This window comes from Panthera tigris, chromosome D4 (assembly GCF_018350195.1).
Source record: "Panthera tigris isolate Pti1 chromosome D4, P.tigris_Pti1_mat1.1, whole genome shotgun sequence".
NCBI lineage: Eukaryota > Metazoa > Chordata > Mammalia > Carnivora > Felidae > Panthera > Panthera tigris.
This window is the reverse complement of record NC_056672.1, coordinates 30,197,561-30,211,352: the sequence shown is the minus strand read 5'-3', so window position 1 is coordinate 30,211,352 and position 13,792 is coordinate 30,197,561. Positions and strand designations below refer to the sequence as shown.

Genomic DNA, 13,792 nt, shown 5'->3' with positions numbered 1-13,792 from the left:
TCCATACAAATTTTAGGATTGTTTGTTCTAGCTCTGTGAAGATGCTGGTGTTATTTTGATAGGGATTGAATTGAATGTGTAGATTGCTTTGGGTAGTATCAACATTTTAACGATGTTTGTTCTGCCAGTCCAGGAACATGGAATATTTTTCTTTTTTTATGTGTGTCTTCTTCAATTTCTTTCATAAGCTTTCTATAGTTTTCAGTATATAGATTTTTCACCTCTTTTGGTTAGATTTATTCCTAGGTATTTTATGGTTTTTGGTGCAGTTGTAAATGGAATCAATTCCTTGATTTCTCTTTCTGTTGCTTCATTGTTGGTGTATAGGAATGCAACCGATTTCTGTGCATTGATTTTATATCCTGCAACTTTGCTGAATTCATGGATCAGTTCTAGCAGTTTTTTGGTGGAATCTTTTGGGTTTTCCATATAGAGTATCATGTCATCTGTGAAGAGTGAAAGTTTGGCTTCCGTTTGGATGCCTTTTATTTCTTTGTATTGTCTGATTGCTGAGGCTAAGACTTCCAATACTATGTTGAATAACATTGGCGAGAGTGGACATCCCTGTCTTGTTCCTGATCTTAGGGGGAAAGCTCTCAATTTTTCTCCATTGAGGATGATATCAGTGGTAGGTCTTTCATATATGTCTTTTGTGATCTTGAGGTATGATTCTTCTATCCCTACTTTCTTAAGGGTTTTTAGCAATAGAGGATGCTGTATTTTGTCAAAAGCTTTCTTTGCATCTATTGAGAGGATCATGTGGTTCTTCTCCTTTCTTTTATTGATGTGATGCATCACATTGATTGTTTTGCAAATATTGAACCAGCCCTGCATCCCAGATGTAAATCCCACTTGGTCGTGGTGAATAATTTTTTTAATGTATTGTTGGATCTGGTTGGCTAATATCTTGTTGAGGATTTTGCATCCGTGTTCATCAGAGAAATTGGTCTGTAGTTCTCCTTTTTAGTGGGGTCTTTGTCTGGTTTTGGAATCAAGGTAATGCTGGCTTCATAGAAAGAGTTTGGAAGTTTTCCTTCCATTTCTAATTTTTGGAACAGCTTCAAAAGAATAGGTGTTAACTCTTCCTTAAATGTTTGGTAGAATTCCCCTGGAAAGCCATCCAGCCCTGGACTCTGGTTTTTTTAAGGAGATTTTTGATTACTAATTCAATTTCTTTCCTGGTTATGGGTCTGTTAAAATTTTCTATTTCTTCCTGTTTCAGTTTTGGTAGTTTATATGTTTCTAGGAATTTGTCCATTTCTTCCAGATTGCCCATTTTATTGGCATATAATTGCTCATAATATTTTCTTAGTATTTTTATTTCTGCTGTGTTGGTTGTGATCTCTCCTCTTTCATTCTTGATTTTATTTATTTCGGTCCTTTCCTTTTTCTTTTTGACCAAATTGGATAGTGGTTTATCAATTTTGTTAATTCTTTCAAAGAACCAGCTTCTGGTTTTATTGATCTGTTCTGCTGTTTTTTGTTTGTTTGTTTGTTTGTTTTTGTTTTTGTTTTCGATAGCATTGATTCCTGCTCTAATCATTATTATTTCTTTCTTCTGCTGGCTTTGGGTTTTATTTGCTGTTCTTTTTCCAGCTCGTTAAGATGTAAGGTTAGATTGTGTACCTAAGACCTTTCTTCCTTCTTTAGGAAGACCTGGATTGCTATATACTTCCCTCTTCTGACTGCCTTTGCATCCCAGAGGTTTTGGGTGGTGGTGTTATCATTTTCATTGGCTTCCATGTACTTTTTAATTACCTCTTTAACTTCTTGGTTAACGCATTCATTCTTTAGTAGGATGTTCTTTAGGCTCCAAGTATTTGTTATCTTTCCAAATTTTTTCTTGTGGTTGATTTCGAGTTTCATAGCGTTGTGGTCTGAAACTATGCACAGTATAATCTCAATCTTTTTGTGCTTGTTGAGGGCTGATTTGTGTCCCAGTATGTAATCTATTCTGGAGAATGTTCCATGTGCACTGGAGAAGAATGTATATTCTGCTGCTTTAGGATGAAATGTTCTGAAACAATCTGTTAAGTCCATCTGGTCCAGTGTGTCATTCAAAGCCATTGTTTCCTTCTTGATTTTCTTCTTAGATGATCTGTCCATTGTTGTAAGTGGGATGTTGAAGTCCCCTACTATTATGGTATTTATAATCAGTGAGTTTATGTTTATGATTAATTGATGTATATATTTGGGTACTCTCACATTTGGAGCATAAATGTTTACAATTGTTAGATCTTCTTGGTGGATAGACCCCTTAATTATGATATAATGCTTTTCTTCATCTCTTGTTACAGTCTTTATTTTAAAGTCTAGATTTTAACCTAGATATAATCTGATATAAATATGGCTACTTCAGTTTTGTTTTGTCGACTGTTACCATGAAAGATGGTTCTCCATCCCCTTGCTTTCAATCTGAAGGTGTCTTTAGGTCTAAAATGGGTCTCTTGTAAACAGCATTTAGATGGATCTTGTTTTCTTATCCATTCTGTTACCCTGTGTCTTTTGATTGGAGCATTTAGTCCATTGACGTTGAGTGAGTACTGAAAGATATGAATTTATTGCCATTATGTTTCTTGTAGAATTGGAGTTTCTGGTGGTGTTCTCTGGTCCTTTCTAGTCTTTGTTGCTTTTGGTCTTTTTTTTTTTCTTTTCTTTTTTCCGTCTTTTCTCCCTTCAGAGAGCCCCCATTAAAATTTCTTGCAGGGGTGGTTTAGTGGTCATGAAATCCTTTAATTTTTGTTTGTCTGGGAAACTTTTAATCTCTCCTTCTATTTTGAATGACAGTCTTGCTGGATAAAGAATTCTTGGCTGCATATTTTTCTGATTCAGCACATTGAATATGTCCTGCCACTCCTTTCTGGCCTGCCAAGTTTCTGTGGATAGGTCTGCTGCAAACCTGATCTATCTTCCCTTGTAGTTTAAGGACCTTTTTCCCCTTGCTGCTCTCACGATTCTCTCCTTGCCTGAGTGTTTTGTGAATTTGACTGTGATATGCCTTATTGATGGTCAGTTTTTGTTGAATCTAATGGGAGTCCTTTGTGTTTCCTGGATTTTGATGTCTGTGTCTTTCCCTGGGTTAGGGAAGTTTTCTGCTATGATTTGCTCACATAACCCTTCTACCCCTTTTTCTCTTTCTTCATCTTCTGGGACCCCTATGATTCTAATGTTGTTCCTTATTAATGAGTCACCAATTTCTCTAATTCTTGTACTCTTTTGCCTTAGTCTCCCTCTTTTTTTTCTGCTTCATTATTCTCCATAAGTTTGTCTTCTATATCGCTGATTCGCTATTCTGCCTCATCCATCCTTGCTGCCGTGGCATCCATTCATGATAAGAGCTCAGTTATAGCATGTTTTATTTCATCCTGACTAGCTTTTACTTCTTATCTCCACAGAGAGGGATTCTAATCTGTTTTCGACCCTAGCTAGTATTCTTGTTATTGTGATTCTAAATTCTGGTTCAGACATCTTGCTTGTATGTGTGTTGCTTAAGCCCCTGGCTGTCATTTCTTCCAGCTCTTTCTTTGTGGTGAGTTCCTTCATTTCATCATTTTGAAGGAAGAAAAGGAATTGATAAGGTAAAAAAAAAAAGAAAATTAAAAAATTAAAAACAACACACGCAAATCAAATGTATGATGCTAGATTCTAGGTGTGTTTTGGTCTGGTTATTGAAAGGAGCTTGATAGAATAAAAAGGAAAAAAAAAGAAAAAAAGTTTAAAAATTTGAGAAAATGAATACAGTGAAATAGAATAAAATGAAATGGAAGTAAAATAGAATTTGAAAAATTTACAAAAAAAGTAAAAAAATATAGTTAAAAAAATAAAAATATTTTTAATAAAAATTGAAAATAAAAATAACTTTTTCTCTCTGTATTCAAGAAAAGAAATGAAAAAGAAAAAAAAAGAAAATTGAATAGATGGACCCGTGAACAGACTGAAATATGATTGAAATTACATTGGTTTCCCCTAGAAGTCAAACTATGAAGCACTTTATAGTCCACAAACTAGGCAGGTGGAGAGATTTGTGATGTTCCTGAAGAGCGAGGTTGGCCCAGTTGGGTGGGGCTTAGTGCAACAATTCCATTCTCCACTAAATGGTGCTGCTTAGATTACTGGGGTGATTGTTGTGGTGCTTGTAGATATGTATGAGCATGTGCAGGAGGGGTGAAAATGGCATCACCCAGCTACCCAATCTCTAGTATTGGAACTCTGTGCTCTCCCCAATGAGCAACTGCACACCTGTACTTTTTCTCCGGCTTCTGTCTACTCCCTGCTTTTACACTGTCTGTGACCAAGCCATCAGGTTGTCAGGCCGCACCTCCTTCCTGAGTTTTATCTCACATGTGGCTGTGTTTCCCAGCCCCTCACTTCTGAGGGGCTGTGGCTTTCACCCACTCAGATCCTCTGGGGGAGGGTCTCACCAAGCAATGGCTGAGTGTCGGCTGCACCCAGGAATGTTCGCGGGACCGTGTTGCTGCTGATTCCCAGAGACTGTGGCTGGGTGGCAACCTGCCCCAGAAAAAGTTCACGTGATCGTGTAGCAGCAGTGTTTCAGGGATTATGGAAAATCACAACACACATCTGGCACCAGGCTTCACCCTTAATGACCTTGCTCCAGCACCAGTGAATGTGGTTGTTCTCTGGGGTCTGCTGGGACTGGGTGGCTGCATAGCCTCTACCAAATGCCCTTCCAGCAGTGGAACCGTTTCTCCCCGTGTGGCCTGAGAACCTCCCGGACTCCACTCTGCTTCTGGGGATTTGCCCTTCCCACCAGAGCACCGCCAAGTATTGAGCTGTGGAGTTTCAGACTCTGTGCTCCCCCTGTTTATAGAGTCTTAATGGAATTTAAACCCTCTCCTTTCTCCTTTCTCCCTTTTTAGTTCAGTCCCTGTGGCTGTTTCCAGTTTTCCACTTTCCAGCTGCTTTTGGAGGGGAGGTACTTTTCCCGAACTCTCTCCCTATCTGTGTCCTCTCTCCACAAGCAAAAACGCTCCCTTCCCTCTGTGGCTTCTCTCTCCCCCAGTTCACTTCTTCATGCCATGTACCTGCTGAGTTCTGTGGTTCAGGTTGTGCAGATTGTTGTGTTAATCCTCAAATCCGTTTTCTAGGTGTGCAGGATGGTTTAGTGTTGATCTGGCTGCATTTCATGGACGTGAGACACACAAAAAACTTTCATGCTGTTCTACCATCTTGGCTTCTCCCTGAGTTTGATCAGTTCTTTATAGATTTTGGATACTAAGCCTTTATCTGATATATCATTTGTAAATATTTTTTCCCATTCCATTGGTTGCCTTTTAGTTTTGTTGATTGTTTCCTTCACTGTGCAGAAGTTTTTTATCTTGATGAGGTCCCAATAACTCATGATTTTCTTAATAATATTTTCTTTTCTCTAGCTTACTTTATTGTAAGAATGCAGTATTCAATGCATATAATATACAAAATATGTGTTAATTGACTATGTTGTCAGTAAGGTTTCTGGTCTACAGTAGGCTATTAGCAGTTAAGTTTTTGGGAAGTCAAAAGTTATACCTAGATTTTTGACTGGGGGGTGGGGTTGGCACCCCTAGCTTCTGTGTTGTTCAGGGATCAGCTCTACTTTACCTTCAGGGGTCAAATTTTAATTCTGAAACTGCTCTTGAAGGAAAGTCCAATTTTGGCATAGTGTATTTTTCAAAATCCTTTCTTGAAGTTTCTCACTCAAAGCATTGGATCACTTATTTTTTCACAGTAAGAGAAGCCATTATAAGCTTCTGAGCACATTCTTGGTTTTCAGAACAATTGGTACTGGGCTCATCTGTCCCTTTTCTTTAGCCCCTGCTCAAGGAATGACTTAGGGCTCATACATATGCATCCCAACCCTTGATTCCAGAGAATTATGATGCTCAGCTTCTTACTTATTTTCACTCTTTCAAGTTTGCATTTCAAACTTGCTTTTTCTAACCACCAAACCTCTGTACCCTGTTGAAATATAATTACAGAATTATAACACTTAAAAAATATATGTTAAATGAATGGAATGGTGAAAAGGGGAGGATTTTAATTTTTTTTCGAATTATGGTAGAAAGATTCAGCTCTTGAAAATGCTGTTTGTAATCAGGAGTTTGTAAATAAAACATATGATTGAGTTTAATTATATCAGGAAGGTAAACTGGATTGTGGGACCTAAGATAATTTAATGCAGGCAAAAGTAAAATATAGGCTGAAATTTAAGTTGACAAACTAGATTTTAAAAAGCTCGCTCTGCAAGTCTTTTTAATATTGCTGAAAAATTACAGGCTCCAGTTCCTTCATACCAGTGGCTGGCCCAGCCCTTGGGCCTTGGAGGTGATTATTCTAGTCTCTTTCTGCCCCAGTAGCAGATCTTTTGATCCCACTGAAGCAGTAATATATTCCTTAATGAAAACACAGAAGTATCAAATATTTTCTAATCACAGGATAAAAAAATGTTTTATTCTTTGAACCTTCACTTCTCCCACCAAGATGTAACAGATAAGAGAAAACAGGACCCTGCAGATAGCTGGGGCATAGGAGCGACGGCACTTTAAAGACTGCAGATATTCCCACATTCTCAACAAATCAAATCTTAGTGTAAGATTGGTGCTTTGGGAGGATGGACCATAGTTATCCCATGATTTTGGCATCCCTGGCACACCACTGAGAGCTTGGATAGGAGTGTGTTCTTACTAGAGGTGGGTGAGATGAGATTACTTGAAATTCTTTGAAATCTGGAATTAGAGTAATGTGCTAGGGTACCACTATGGTTTGTGAAAGGACTGTAAAAGTGGCTCATTATTATTTGAACATTTGTGTTGAATTTATGTATATGCTCATTCATGGAATGATAACCAGCACAAGTTGTAAACGAGGTCATTTGTGTTCTATTTGTGACTGCCGCCGGTTTGCCATACAATTTTGGGTAAATCAGTTATTTTTTTGTGTCATTTTCAGAAATGGTAAGAACCTTGGAGCAGGAGTTCTGCTCCAGTGTTTCCATGTGAGCACCTCCATCTCTTGGAGACCTATAAGCTCAAATATACTGTTGGCATCTGTCGTCTGAATGTGTATCATATATATGTGCTATTATTTTTCAAATGTACATAGATGATATCTGATCTAAAAAATACAGAATGGCAAGAAGCTGCTAATTCAGCAATGCCTTTAAATATCTGCATTTTGTTAATCCACGGATGCTAAAAGCAAAACTACTGTCAAGTGGAGGTTGACATTTTTAATGTTAAAAGTGGTATGGTTTCCTTACTGAGTTAATAGAAGTTCTTTTAGTTTAGAACCTTGTTCTTAGCCAAAGGACTATATAGGGTGCATATTTGCATATAGAAAGGATTGTTTCTTAGAAAGAAAATTGTAATACACTACTTTGATCCTTGTGGATATATATCTATATATATCTATACATCTATGTCTATATATCTATGTGTATCTATTTATCTTCCCTCTGGGGACACCTGGTGGTGATACTGAGAAGTGCAGCCTTTTGGTCTAGAGGCCATCTTTTACTTAGGACATTGGCTAATTCAGACTCCTCCAGACCTTGGAGAGGGGAGCTCCTCCTGTGCCCTGCCCAGCTGATGAGTTTGTGCCCTAGTTGTCCACACTCATGGATACTGAGATCTTATATCCAAGGTATTCTCCAATTCTGAATGTAAGTGGAGGTGTTTTCACTAAAATTAGGATGGAGAAAACGTTGCATGATTAGAACCCTGGGGTAGGAATTTTTAAATAAAAATAAAAGTAAAAACTATGACTGCTTTGGGTTTAAGTCTGTACTAATTTAGGAAGCCTGCAGGAAACTTTTCTGTATCCGCTAAGTTGGGTGAGACCCCTTCTCTGTGCTATAATCTCTGGTATTTTATTAGACTCACCTCCTCCAGGGCAGATGCTGTGGGTTATGTACTCTTACTATCTGGACCTAGCAGAGTAGGCACTCAGTAACATCATATTGAGTTTTTTAATCTTTTTATTTTACGCATGAATAGGATTATTTATAGTTCCTGGGGCTGTGAATTAATGTTGAATTTATGAAAATTATAAACATAAAAAACTTAGATTTTTTTAAGCCTTTAAATTCAGTTTATGAATACTGTTGCTCTCTTTATAAAGTTACTAATTTTTGTATTAACATAGCATTTACTTTCATTATTTATTAATGGTTTATTAACTCAAGTTTAGCTGATTAAAACCTCCTAAGCAATTTACTGTACGTTGGTCTCATTTACCAAAAAAAATTAAGCATTTTAAACTGCATTTACAAATACAATTCACCTGATTTTTCTCCAGCTATTCTAAGCCCTAATAAAGCCCTAGCAAAGCTTATGAGTCAGGTTGCTTAACACACCTAAGCAACTCTTTGAAATCTAATAAGCCAAACTTAGAAATGTGGTAGATCAGCTTCTTTTAAACATCAGATACTGTGTTCAGATGGACTCAGATTTTCTTACTTCTTTCAAATGAAAATTGCAAGTGTAATCCCAATTGCAAATTTCAGTTTCAAACCACAGAGGCCAAGATGTTGGGTCCTCTAACTTGTCAAATTGTGGTAATTATCTTAATAACAGAGACATGGTATTCTGAAGATTACAGAATTTAAGTTTGTAATAGAGTTTATTTCTTAACATGAAAGCCTGGTGTACTTTATCTCTAATATTTTTCTCTACTATCCCTATTAAGAAACATACTCAGGGGGCGCCTGGGTGGCGCAGTCGGTTAGGCGTCCGACTTCAGCCAGGTCACGATCTCACGGTCTGTGAGTTTGAGCCCCGCGTCAGGCTCTGGGCTGATGGCTCAGAGCCTGGAGCCTGTTTCCGATTCTGTGTCTCCCTCTCTCTCTGTCCCTCCCCTGTTCATGCTCTGTCTTTCTCTGTCCCAAAAATAAATAAACGTTGAACCAAAAAAAAAAAAAAAAAAAAAAAAGAAACATACTCAGGCCAAAAGCAGTTACTGTGTTGAAGATTTGTGATCCGGATTCTGTTATTAACAGTTTGGAGATTCTCACCTGGACCCTGGGCTGGGCACTAAATTCTGGCAGGAAGATACTCCCTAAGACACAGGAACACAGGCTGAGCCCTTTCTGAAGAGTCTGATTCCCTCTGCTCTGTCACTGGGAGTCCAGGCTTATGCCTCCTAACTGGGGTTTAGCTTTAAAATCAAACACATCTTATGATCCCTCTTTTTGGGTGGATGGAATTTGCACCCCACTTACGCCTCAGCTAATTGTCTTCACTTCTTGAGTGAAATGAACATATTTCTTCTGATTGGATTCTTTCCTGTACATATATGCTTTTTGTGTGGTTCTTGATCACAGTTCTGTAGTCATTTTCTTTTCAATATAGTACTCAACGTTGAATGTCTGGTGAATTAACTTTGGTCATAGGGTACAGGATTATCACTGACATATGGAATTCACTAATTTCTCTCTCTCTCTCTCTTTTTCGCATGCACTCTTGAGTCCCCATCACCTATTTCACACATCCCCCCACCCACCTTCCCTGTGGCAACCATCAGTTTGGTCTCTGTAGTTAAATGTCTGTTTCTTGGTCTCTCTCTCTTTTTCCTGTGCTCACTTGTTTTCTTTAAATTCCACATACGAGTGAAATCATATGGTATTTATTTTTCTGTGACTGACTTATTTCTCTTAGCATAATACTCTCTAGCTCCATCTATGTCATTCCAAATGGTAAGATTTCATTCTTTTTCTTTTTTATGGGGGAATAATATTCCATTTATGTGTGTATATAGCACATCTTCTTTATCCATTCATTTTTTTCCCCCAGTTTTTAAAAGAAAGATTTATTTAATAAATTTCACTTAGTACAGTACATCTAATGGAAATCACAATACAAGGAAAGTTTTAAATCAAAGCCTCAGCATCTCATACAAACAACATGACCAAACTCCTACAGTATTGGTATTAAATTTCAAAATTGTCCCAGATCTTAAAAAAAAATACAAGTGTACACTTACATGCTTTATAGGATATTAAACCAAACAGAATTAACAAACATGCCAGGTGTTTTCACTCTGAATCATAGACACAGCTCCTACATTTCAGTTTGGCAGAAAAGTGTATTTCTCAACATGTATCCAAAGCTTTCAGAATATTGTGCTATAAGAGCAACATTTCGCTCTTTCTGCCATCTTGGAACCTGTGGAGGCCTTCTGGGAACAGGACTCCTGAAATGACAAATATATCTGGAAGGCTGTGGTCCAAAGCCATTTTTGCTGGCTGTAAGCAGGGTCTCCGGAACCAGAGGGAGCACACAGCTCTTCTTCAAATTGACGGTCTTCATGCTTGAGATGAAACTGAATTCTCTTTAGGCAAGAGATATGCTTATGTGTACAAAGCAAAGAACAACACAGTGACTCCTGAAGGCAAACCAAATAAAACCAGAGTAATCTGGGGAAAGGTAACTCGTGCTCATGGAAACAGTGGCATGGTTCGTGCCAAATTCCAAAGCAACCTTCCTGCTAAAGCCATTGGCCACAGAATCCATGTAATGCTGTATCCCTCAAGGATTTAAACTAACTGAAAAGTAAATAAAGGTGTAGAAAGAAAAAAAAAACATCATTTAACATAAGTGTAACTGTTTTAACCTACACACACTTGCTGCTTAGGCACACTCCTACAATATAACTAACTTGAGGAAAACTAAAAATTGTTTTAACAGTGATGGTCAGTACTGAATATTGCTATTACATCCCAGATGAACATTTCAGTGTTCAAAATTACTGAGCTTGAAGTTCTTTTTTTTTTTTTAATGTTTATTCATTTTTGAGAGACAGAGACAGAGTGTGAGCAGGGAAGGGGCAGATAGAGAGGGAGACACAGAATCCAAAGCAGGCTCCAGACTCTGAGCTGTCAGCACAGAGCCCAATGTGGGGCTCGAACTCATGAACTGTTAGATCATGACCTGAACCAAAGTCGGACGCCTAACCAACTGGGCCACTCAGGCATCCCTGAGCTTGAAGTTCTACAACAACCTTAACCTTCACGTTAGAGCAAGCATGAATCACGAGCCTGTAATGCAAAACTGTTAAATGTAATTTTTTTTATTTTTAATTAAAAAAATTTTTTAAAATGTTTTTTATTTTTGAGGGAGAGACACACAGAGAGCAAGCAGGGGAGGGGCAGAGAGAGAGGGAGACAGAGAATCTGAAGCAGGCTTCAGGCTCTGAGCTGTCAGCCCATTGTGGGCTCAAACCCACGAACTGTGAGCCAAAGTCAGACACTTAACCGACTGAGCCACTCAGCTGCCCCTAAATTTAATTTTTTTAAAGTAGGCTTCACACCCAGTGTGGAGCCCAGTGCAGGGTTTGAATTTGCAACACTGAGATCAAGAGTCGGAAGCTTAATTGACTGAGCCACATAGGTGCCCCTAACTTTTGTAGAAAGAAAGAAAGAAAGAAAGAAAGAAAGAAAGAAAGAAAGAAAGAAAGAAAGAAAGAAAGAAAGAAAGAAAGAAAGAAAGAAAGAAAGAAAGAAAGAAAGAAAGAAAGAAAGAAAGAAGGAAGGAAGGAAGGAAGGAAGGAAGGAAGGAAGGAAGGAAGGAAGGAAGGAAGGAAGGAAGGAAAGAAAGAAAAGAAAGAAAAGAAAGGAAGGGAAGAAGGAAGGAAGGGAGGGAGGAAAGGAAGGAAGGAAAGAGAAAGAAAAGAAAGAAGCTGACCAAGAGTGACCAGAATCAATGCTATTTCCCTTTCACCAATCATACCTGATATGCTAGACATCCCTCCCATTCTACAACTGCCATTATCCATTCATCTCTTGATGGACACTTGGTCTGCTTCCATAATTCGGCTATTGTAAATAATGCTGCAATAAACATAAGGGTGCATGTATCCCTTTGAATTAGTGCTTTTGTATTTTGGGGGTAAATACATAGTAGTGTGATTACTAGATCATAGGGTGGTTCTGTTTTTACTTTATGAAGAACCTCCACATTTTCCACAGTGGCCACACCAGCCTACATTCCCACCAACAGTGCACAAGTATTCCCTTTTCTCCACATCCTTACCAACAGTTGTTGTTTCCTGTGTTTTGGATTTTAGGCATTCTGACAGGTGTGAGATGATACCTCATTGTGGTTTTGATTTGCATTTCCCTGATGATCAATGATGTTGAGCATCTTTTAATCTGTCTGTTGCCCATCTCAATGTCTTCTTTGGAGAAATATTTGCTTATGTGTTCTGCCCATTTTTTACTGGATTACTTATTTTGGGGGTGTTGAGTTTAATAAATTCTTTATAGCTTTTGGATGCCGACTCTTTATCAGATCTATCATTTGAAAATATCTTCTCCCATTCAGTACATTGCCTTTTAGTTTTATTGATTGTATCTTTTGCCATGCAGCTTTTGATTTTGATGTAATCCCAGTAGTTTACTTTTGCTTTTATTTCCTTTGTCTCAGGAGACCTAATTAGAAAGATGTTGCTATGACCAGTGTCAAAGAAATTACTGCCTGTGCTCTCTTCTAGGATTTTTATGGTTTTAGGTCTCACATTTAGGTCCTTAATCCACTTTGAGTTTATTTTTGTGTACAGTGAAAGAAAGTGGTTCAGTTTCATTCTTTTGTACATTGTCATCCAGTTTTCATTAGTTGAAGAGACTGTCTTTCCCATTGTATATTCTTGCCTCCTTTGTGGAATATTACTTGACCATGTAATTGTGGGTTTATTTCTGGGTTTTCTGTTCTGTACTGTTGATCTATGTGTCTGTTTTTGTGCCAGTACCATACTGTTTTGATGACTACATCTTTGTAATATAACTTAAAATCTGGAATTATGATACCTCCAGCTTTGGTTTTCTTTTTCAGGATTACTTTGGCTAGTCAGGGTCTCTTCCAGTTCCATACAAATTTTAGGATTGTTTGTTCTAGTTCTGTGAAAAATGCTGTTGGTGTTTTTATAGGGATTGCATTAAATCTGTAGATTGCTTTGGGTAGTATAGACATTTTAACAATATTTGTTCTTCCAATCCAGGAGCATGGAGTATCTTCCCATTTCTTTGTGTCATCTTCAGTTTCTTTCATCAGTGTTTTATAGTTTTCAGAGGACAGGTCTTTCACTCTTCGGTTAAGTTTATTCCTAGGTATCTTATTATTTTTGGTGCGATTGTAAATGGAATTGTTGTTGTAATTTCTCTTTCTGCTGCTTCATTAGTGTATAGAATAGCAACAGATTTCTATACATTTTGTATACATTTTGATTTTGTATCCTGTATACTACTAAATTTGTTGATCAGTCCTAGCAGTTTTTTGGTGGAGTCTTTTGGGTTTAATGTATATATTATCATGTCATCTGCAAATAGTGAAAATTTTACTTCTTCCTTACCAATTTGGATGTCTTTTGTTTCTTTTTGTTGTCTCATTGCTGTGGGATCCATTAATTTCATTCTTTTTCATCCAAAGCCAGTGACTCTTCCCTGATTTTCCCTTCTAACACCAGTGGTTCTCAGCTGCTGCACATTAGAATTATCTATGGAGCTTTGATATTGCATGCAGCCAAGGGCCCCACCTCAAATCAACGGAAGGAGAACTTCTGTCAGGCATCATTGTGTGTTAAAAGTGTGCCAGCTGATTCCGATGCACAGAAGGTTAGAGAGCACTGTTGTGACATAGTTGTTAAACAAAAGATTTCAGACCATTACAAAAACTTTCCCAATCCTTACCCCCCTTTACATGGAAATATAATGGGAAGTGCACAGATAGAATGAAAAGCATACCTAAGGGTGAAAGTTTGGCTGATTCACCACTGGATGATTTTCCTGTAACAATTTGGAGTT

At 37.8% G+C, this 13,792-nt stretch overlaps 1 protein-coding gene and 1 pseudogene across 4 annotated transcripts in view; both read left to right on the top strand.

Annotated features, from left to right (window-relative positions):
- SLC35D2 (solute carrier family 35 member D2) overlaps window positions 1–13,792 on the top strand; it is a 57,203-nt gene that overhangs the window by 39,937 nt on the left and 3,474 nt on the right. The window lies entirely within an intron of this gene.
- On the top strand, window positions 10,194–10,772 carry LOC107180250 (annotated as a pseudogene).